This window comes from Panthera tigris, chromosome A2 (assembly GCF_018350195.1).
Source record: "Panthera tigris isolate Pti1 chromosome A2, P.tigris_Pti1_mat1.1, whole genome shotgun sequence".
NCBI lineage: Eukaryota > Metazoa > Chordata > Mammalia > Carnivora > Felidae > Panthera > Panthera tigris.
In genome coordinates this window covers 93,190,188-93,199,688 of record NC_056661.1, presented here as the reverse complement: position 1 = coordinate 93,199,688, position 9,501 = coordinate 93,190,188, and the positions used below count along the sequence as shown (strand labels likewise).

Sequence of the window (9,501 nt, the reverse complement as noted above, 5' to 3'; positions counted from 1 at the left end):
ATATTAAAACATCCTAAAATACAGAGGAACGTTCTGTACTATAAGCAAAGGAGAAAGCGTATTTTGTTTGAACAAAACATGGTCAGAGCCTGAGATATTTATTACAGCTCTGGTTATCAGATAGTAAAAGAAACATGAAACTAGAAACTGCCCCCTTAAAAATGTGCAGATAAAATGAACATGAGGTGAAATGACCCAAGGCATTATCCAGACCTGATGCAGAAGTCATTATTGGACAAAAAAATTACTACCTCTGCAATTGAGAAGACAAAACACCTTACCCATTGCTGCTAGGAAGATAAAAGTATAGGAAAAACATTAAACTTAGTAGCATTAGAGAATTTGGCATAATAGGCATGATAGTCCCAAATGAGCCATTGGCATAACTCACAATTTGATTTCAAAAAAATCTTTAATATAAGCTAGAGTTATTCTAACAAAAAATTTTAATAAGCATTTCATTTTGAAATAAATTTAAATTTGCAAAAAGTTATAAAATAGCCCAAAGACCTTTCATATTACCATTTACTCAGCTTGCCCTAATGTTAACCATTTGTCAAAACTATGGAATTTATGTTGGTACAATATGATAGACTTTACTTGATCTCTTTACTTTTTCAACTACAACCTTTTTCTGTTCCAGAATATAATCTTGGACACCACATTACATTTAATCTGATAAATATTTTAGTGTAGCTATTATTTTAAGTGTAAAATGAACAAATATGTAATTAACAAATTAACATTTTATGATTTTGTACTGTTTAATTTTGTCAGCAGACTAAAATGAGAACTAACTTGATTATTTGCTTTATAGTTTATCTAAATTGATCTTTTGCCCTCTCACCTTCTATTAATTAGATTCCTACCTTTTGTCTATCATGCTTTTGGTTCTTTCCAAGAGAAGTCAACATAGCTAAGTTAAAGGGTCTATATGTGAAACTGCAAAGATAGAGTCTGTCATCAATTTTATACCACTCTCTAGGGTATTCACTAATTTCCCGGAAATGCCAGCCTCTTCTCTATACCAAAAACTAATTTCCCAGGATACATAAGGGAACTCCTAATGTGGTGTTTTCTCCTCCAACAGGCCTCGTTATTTCCCTCTTTTTTTCCTCTCATATCAAAACTTAGCAAGCCTACAGCTTATTCCTGAGGATATTTCCAAGGACAGCCTAGCCATTCTGACAAAATAATTGTGTCAAGATGTTTCTAGGTGAAATTGGCATAAAGTTACTCCTACTAAAGATATGTACTCAATGGCTTCCAGTTACTTCACTGAGGAGAAATAACTCCATTGCTGGAATTTTCAGGTACCATGGCAAGTCGATGGAAGAGGTTTTTGGTGGATGGGCAGGTCTTCCAGATCTACTTAAGGCAGATGCTTCCTGTGATATCAATCACAGGCCTAAACCAGGATGGACTTGGAGCTAGATGGGAAAGAAGGAGGCTAAGCATGTAAATAAATAAATCTGTTTCTTATTTTTTTTTAATTAAAAAATTCTTTTTCATGTTTATTTTTGAGAGAGAGAGAGAGAGACAGAGCATGAGCAGGCAAGGGGCAAAGAGAGAGGAAGACACAGAATCCAAAGCAGGCTCCAGACTCTGAGCTGTCAGCACAGATTCTGACATGGAGCTCGAACTCCTAAACCGTGAGATCATGATCTGAGCTGAAATCAGATGCTTAACTGACTGAGCTACCCAGGCGCCTCAAGCCTGTTTCTTTTTATAATAACTACTCAGATATGCAGGAAATTTCATATATAACACATAATTGAAAATATAGTTCTATATTATACTATAGTACTACAAAAATAAACAATTTTACATTATTCATCTCATTTCTCTCTATTAATAATAGTTACTCAGGAGGTGAATAGCTTATCCCAGAATTTGCTATGAATTAACTTTCTGATACTCCATCATCTACGGTTTTTTTTTTTAGCATCTACAGTTTTTATGAATATTATGCTAGCAAGAAGTAATCATTAGATTAGATTTACTAGTACTTACTAATAAAATGTTTTCTCTCTGCACTTCCTTTTCCAGAGTCACCCCAAGGACAAAGTGTTGAAATAATAGTTTGTTTTTAGTATTCTTAACCTTCCCTTTTTGCACTCCTCCCCCCCCCCCCCCCCCCACTGCCGACACTATAATTACTTTTTACTACAGGTACTAAGTACCCTTCTGCTATCCTCTCGCAGTACCCGTGAAAACTGGATCTCAGACATGAATATGATACCTGGATTTTACAACCTGACATGATTTTAACCCAATGTGTTAATTCTCTCAGGGCATCTGCTTTTAGTTTTTTATCTCTATTTGTGGAATGAACAAAAGGCCCTAACTTCTACTAAAACAATTTAAAGCTTTACTGTGGGAGATCCTCCAGTGGGGGAATATATGGAAAGAGTAAGGCTTCAGTATAACAGAAGGTGGCAGCTTATATTGCTTCTATAAGATTCATTCTAAACTTAATTATTTTATTGATTCTATAGTGAAATTGTTATCAGGCTTCACTAGTTTTCATGTACAGAGGAAATAATTTAACCCAAAGGTCTTTTTCACTGTAATCCTTTATCCATATGATCTCCAGAGGTGTTTTATTCCCTCTTAAACACAATGCATTTGATCATATCACTGTTTTCAAGATCCCCTTATGATCTTAGAATGACTGCTATTGTTCCAGACATCATATCCATGTTCCAGGTGGGAACATTTATAAAATTTCTTTCTTGGAAGTTCCATGTTTATGTCTCATTGCTACCTCTATCTTGAAAAGCTCTTTTTTTAATTTTTTTTTTTATTTTTAATAAGGTGGTTACTTTGTCATCTCCAGCTGTTTAGATGTATATGTCTTATTCTTTTTAGTATTTCCTAACAGGGTCCATTTGGCCCAGGCCTCAGACTCAATATATGCACCCTGCATTTGTTAATTTATTCTTAAGAAATATGGTGGCTATATTGCTAACTCCTATGACATATGAATCACCTGAAGTGGGGCACAGAGTTATTCTTGTTATCCTCATAACATAAATTATTTTAGTTTCATGCCATTAAAAATATTGTTACTCTGAGAACAATTATTAATTGGGGTCTGAAACTCAGTGATTAAATCAAGTTCTCCTAGGTAATAAGGGCAAATATATTGAACAAATGAGAGCCATATACCAGTTAAGGTTCATCTTTCTAGATTAAAATGTAGTATTGTCAAACTGAGGGCCTCTGGCCATGTAATTATTGCCCTGAAACAAAACCCATGTGAAGAAAAATAGTAGATTTATTGCCTTTCTTCCTAGGGATTTATAGTTTGTTCCTTCTTTCATTCACATAACAATTACTGAATTCCAAATTTATCCCACATACTCATCTGTGGGCTGGAACACTGCCATGGTTACTGGAATAACTGAGCAAGAATAAGCAGAGTAGTTGTATTAATGAAAGCAAGAAGTAAATACTAATATTTCTGATACCTGAATTCATAGTGAATGGAGAAACTTATTCCTATTGAACATGATTTTGCTTTGTTCTTAATGCACCCTGTTTTTAATTTGAAGAATGTTATTGAAAGGTTATTTTCTTAGAAATATTTATAGAAATCCTAAGAAATGGTTGAATCATGTTTTTAAGACCCCCAGTGTCAACCACCTGTACTAGAAGGATAAAAGTATTTTAAGGGGCTTCCACTATACTATGAGTCATTGATTGCTCTCTTTTTAATACTTTCTTGTAATCATCTACATGTATAAGAATGGCCGTGGAATTATCAGAAGGACCTTTGATAATACTGCTTCCTGCTTATCCAAAACAAGAGCACTCATACAGCAGGAAATTCAGTAATATATTCAAGATTCTCATTTATCTAACACATTTTCTTTGTTGCTTGTTACTGATACTTGCTGAACAATATACACTTAATAGTAAAATAGAATTCTTAGATAATTTGAATAATAATACAAAATAAGGAAACAAATATTTATATTAACATACTCATGTATTATTTTAAGTCTTTATTACTACCTCATCATAAATTAATCATCTAGAATATTCTCTTGTAGGAGGAAGTATTGTAAGAACATGTAAGTCATTGTCCTATTGTTACCGAAACCTAAGTTCAGCGGCCCATCAGTTGAAAGGCCAATACTCAAGATATGAGTTTTGATTGGAAAGGAATATGAGTTTCATTCAGGAGGCCAGCCACCTGGGAAGAAGGTGGACTCTTGTCCAAAGGCCAGCTCCTAGGTTTCTACCTGGCCCAGAGTTTTAAATGGGTTTAATCAGTTAAGGGAGTATAGTGGTCTGTGACACTTCTTGATTACATGCAGACTCGATGATGCCAGCTACAGAGTTATCTTGGTACGCGGAAATTTTGCAGGAAATTCTGGTTTTTTGGTGTCCAGGACTGATTGTGCAAGAAGGTCTGGTTCCTAGGTACCAGACGGTGGTTGGGCAAGAGCACTCTTATTTTTACAAAGGAGGGGAAGGTCTATAGATTCACAGAGGTCAGTAAAGTCATTTGTGTGACTTTAAGCAGAAAAAAACATTTTGCTAAAAGATTGCTGGGCTAAACACAAAGCCAAGGTGGCTTCAAGCAGACATGCTGGCCTCAGTGGCCTGGGAAAGTTTTGGCTCCTTATTCCCCGAGGCCAGTGGTCTGCAAATATCAAAGAAAGCAAATTAGTTCTGTTACAGATGAAGGGCCATAAGTCAGCAGGCAAGGAGTGTGTTAACTTGAAGCAAGTTAGCCCTTAAGACCAGCTGGAGTGCTGTTACACTATACGTGTGTGTTAGACTATCACTCCACACGTGGTAAGCTACAGCTTTGAAATGGAATAGCATTTGTGCACATTGCACCCATTCTATAGCCTACATAAACACATGGCAGAGACTGTACTCTGAGAAGGTGAACAACACATAACTTATTAGAGGACATGGTTGTGTGTGTAGAAATGAAGTGTATTAAGAACCTATTTTGTTCAAGAGTTGTATAGAACATAAAAAATATATAGTTTTTTAATCTTTCTAAAGGGCCATAGACACCTCTAAAGAGACAATTTTAAAACATTAAGTCCAATAGTTCTGGTTGGACTTTAAATTCATTCATCTAATTCATTCATTTAACTAAATTCATTCATTTAAATTCATTGATTCATTCAATCTGTCTTTTCCAACAGCGCTAAATTTCTCATTTGATTACTGCAGAGCTCCCAGAAATTTCAGTATTCATTTCTGATACCTATTTCCCTATCTCCCTTTCACTCTTCAACCTACTAGAACTTTATTTATGTTCTTAGTATTTCAGTAAAATTGCACTCACTGGGCCCTTTTCTCAGTTCATATTTTATGTGATCTGGAAATGGCTATTAGTGAGGCAATTACAGTTATTGGATATTTTCCCAATTTTAATGACCAAACTGACAAGAGAGAAAAAAATGAAGATATCAAAAGGTAATATAGAACTTTTGATTTTATATAATTATTTTATGTAATTATTAGTAAGAAAAATTAGGCTCAAATCCCAATGTGTAACAAAACTGAGTGGAAAACAACCCAGTTTGGCAATTATAGCTAAGCATTGGCCCCCCTGACCTAACAATGCTAAAAAAGTTTCTGATGAGTCAAAATGAGGTGGCAATAGTTGAACAATGGAAAGGATGAGTCTGTATCTAGGGCAAGTACAAGTTCTTGGGAGCCTTTTAGGGTAGAATTGGTTTAAGACTTATATGTGAGTGGTTTTTTTTTTTTTTTTTTTTTTTTTAATTTTACATTGAACAACTCTAAGCACAAGACCTAACAAAACACATTTTTTTTTTTTTTTTTTTTTTGCTTCCCATTATCTCTTTAAATCTTTCCAGTAGTGGGAGTTTTCCTCCACTATTAAATTACAGTTCCAGGATTTATTTTCTACTCACTCTTAGATAATAAACATTCCTTAAAAACATTTTCAGGGCCCAAACAGTCTGGATTCAGAAATTAGAGTGTTGGTTCTTGTATAATAATCAAAACTCTGCATTTAATTCAAAGTTACAGTTTTCCTCCTTCTTTCAGCTAGTGCTGATCTTAGGTGCCATTTTGCTGACCTTGACTTCAGGCCATTCTAAATTTGGAGCATGAGACAGAGGAAGAAAGGATAATAAGAATATATTTACTTGAACTTGGCATTGGTGGGCTAGATTTGAGTTCCTGGGTTTGGCAGGTATTTAGAGCTAACTCTTTCATGGATGCTTTTATGAAGATGGTAGAAGAGTCCTACCACTGAGGTCTCTCACCTCTTGTTCCCTAGTAGATAAATCTGTGTTTGAACACTTCTTTGATATTCTTTCCTATGAGAATCCTATTCTAGATCCTATCCTTGTGGATGGGCCCCTTGATCCCTTTCAGTAGGTCTATTGAACTGAATCCAGGGTGAGCTCTTCTTCATATATGGCCCACCTCCAGTCATGGGAAACCCTCACATAGACTTTACCTTGGCAAATTAGAGTGCAGGCCAATATCCAAACAATAGAAACTCTTCTCCTTTAGCACCATAGCAATTGGTGAGCCAATTTCTTGACTTCTTGATTTCTCTGGACAGGAATCAGACTACTCATTATGCCTCACCACTGTAGGAGTAAAGTAGTGTGCTCTCTCAGTAGGCTTCTTGGAGGCCTCTGCACATCCAAATGAAAGTGAGGAAAGTGAACAGGCATTCGCTGTTCTCTGCCCATTGGGGATGGAAGACCTCAGAGGTCCAAGAGTTTTGTGACCATTTTCTTCAAAATATGAATTTGTTCACTATATTGTACACTTGAAACTAATATACCATTGTGCATTAATTATACTGGAATTAATAATAAAGGAAAAGAAATCTGAATTTGAGTCTGACACCTTACTTTAGTATGAAGTGTCCGACTTCTTACTACTTCTTGATGTGTCAGCTATAACTTGTCAATGTCCTCAGATATTTCTTTTTTGGGAAATATTAAATTTAATATGAATTGAATCAACCAAAACACGAACACATTATTTTCTTTTTTCTCTACATGAACTTTTGTCATTATTTTATTTTATTTTATTTTATTTTATTTTATTTTATTTTATGTATGTATTTATTTTTAATTTATATCCAAGTTAGTTAGCATATAGTGCAACAATGATTTCAGGAATAGATTCCAGTGATTCATCCCCTATGTATAACCCCAGTGCTCATCCTTACAAGTGTCTTCCCTAATGCCCTTTACCCATTTAGGCCATCCCCTCACCCATAACCCTTCAGGCAACCCTCAGTTTGTTCTCTGTATTTAAGAGTCTCTTATGTTTTGTCCCTCTCCCTGTTTTTATATTGTTTTGCTTCCCTTCCCTTATGTTCATCTGTTTTGTATCTTAAAGTCCTCATAGGAGTGAAGTCATAAGATATTTGTATTTCTCTGACTTATTTTGCTTAGCATAATACCCTATAGTTCCATCCGTGTAGTTGCAAATGGCAAGATTTCATTCTTTCTGATTGCCAAGTAATACTCCTGTATACCACCTCTTCTTTATCCATTCATCCATTGATGGACATTTGGGCTCTTTCCATACTTTGGCTATTGTTGATAGTGCTGCTATAAACATTGGGGTGCATGTGTCCCTTCGAAACAGCATACATACACCAAACATAACAGCATTATCCCTTGGATTAATACCTACTAGCGCAATTGCTGGATCATAGGGCAGTTCTATTTTTAACCTTTTGAGGAACCTCCATACTGTTTTCCAGAGTGGCTGTGCCGGTTTGAATACCTACCATTTCTCTGCATCCTTGCCAACATCTGTTGTTGTCTGAGTTGTTCATGTTAGCCATTCGGATAGGTGTCAGGTGGTATCTCACTGTGATAATGATTTGTATTTCCCTGATGATGAGTGATGTTGAGCATTTTTTCATGTGTGGGTTAGCCATCTGGATGTCTTTGGAGAACTGTCTGTTCATGTCTTTTGCCCATTTCTTCACTGGATTGTTTGTTTTTTGGGTTTGAGTTTGATAAGTTCTCTATAGATTTTGGATGCTAACCCTTTATCTGATATGTCATTTGCAAATATCTTCTGCCATTCTGTCGGTTGCCTTTTAGTTTTGCTGATTGCTTCCTTTGCTGAGCAGAAGCTTTTTATTTTGATGAGGTCCCAATAGTTTATTTTTGGTTTTGTTTCCCTTGCCTCCAGAGATATGTTGAGTAAGAAGTTGCTGCGGCCAAGGTCAAACAGGTTTTTACCTGCTTTCTCCTCTAGGATTTTGATGGCTTCCTGTCTTAGGTTTACGTGGTCTTTCATCCATTTTGAGTTTATTTTTGTGTATGGTGTAAGAAAGTGGTCCAGGTTCATTCTTCTGCATGTCACTGTCCAGTTTTCCCAGCACCATTTGCTGAGGAGACTGTCCTTATTCCACTGGATATTCTTTCCTGCTTTGTCAAAGATTAGTTGGCCATACATTTGTGGGGCCATTTCTGGCTTCTCTGTTCTGTTCCATTGATCTGAGAGTTTGTTTTTGTACCAGTACCATACTGTCTTGATGATTACTGCTTTGTAATACAGCTTGAAGTCTGGGATTGTGATGCCTCCAGTTTTGTTTTTCTTTTTCAGGATTGCTTTGGCTTTTTGGGGTCTTTTCTGGTTCCATACAAATTTTAGGATTGTTTGTTCTAGCTCTGTGAAGAAAGCTGGTGTTATTTTGATAGGGATTGCACTGAATATGTAGAGTGCTTTGGGTAGTATTAACATTTTAACAACATTTGTTCTTCCAATCTGTGAGCATGGGATTTTTTCCATTTTTGTGTCTTCTTCAATTTCTTTCATAAGCTTTCTATAGTTTTCAGTGTATAGATTTTTCACCTCTTTGGTTAGGTTTATTCCTAGATATTTTATGGGTTTTGGTGCAATTGTAAATGGGATCGATTCTTTGACTTCTGTTTCTGTTGCTTCATTACTGGTGTATAGAAATGCAACTGATTTCTTTGCATTGGTTTTATATCCTGTCATTTCTCTTCTTAATAATATCTTCATAATATAGTTGTGGGGAACTAAAGAATGTGTTAATATGAATTGTTTTCTCTTTACAACTTTTCTGTTACAATAGCATATTTATTTGTGGATGAAATTTCCTCCCTTGTTATCATTTTTCCCCTTCTGAAATGTGAAGGAATTAATAATCCTTCAAGTAAACCTCTATGGGCTGATGTTGGGCTATAAGAACTGCTCTCTTGTATGCCATTAATTTCAAATTTGGACTTCTCTTTGCCTACTGTGTCGGGAATGATCACATCTCTTCATTAAGGAAATTATCTCTCATATGAAATGTCATCTTAGAAAAAAATGTTAATATTGTCATTTGTCTTGCCATGTAAGACTTCTGACAGAATATTCTCCAATAGATGAAAGGTGTTTTCTTTTATCATAGAAAAATGGTGTCTTATAACTAATGAATGCATTTTGTTAAAAGAAGGTGAGATCTGTCATGTATGGAAATTACAGCTCAAAGAGGAGAGAAAA

General features: G+C 35.4%; 1 protein-coding gene across 1 annotated transcript in view; it reads left to right on the top strand.

The window, feature by feature from the left end:
- Positions 1–9,501, top strand: part of FAM237B (family with sequence similarity 237 member B) — a 28,711-nt gene that overhangs the window by 1,222 nt on the left and 17,988 nt on the right. The window lies entirely within an intron of this gene.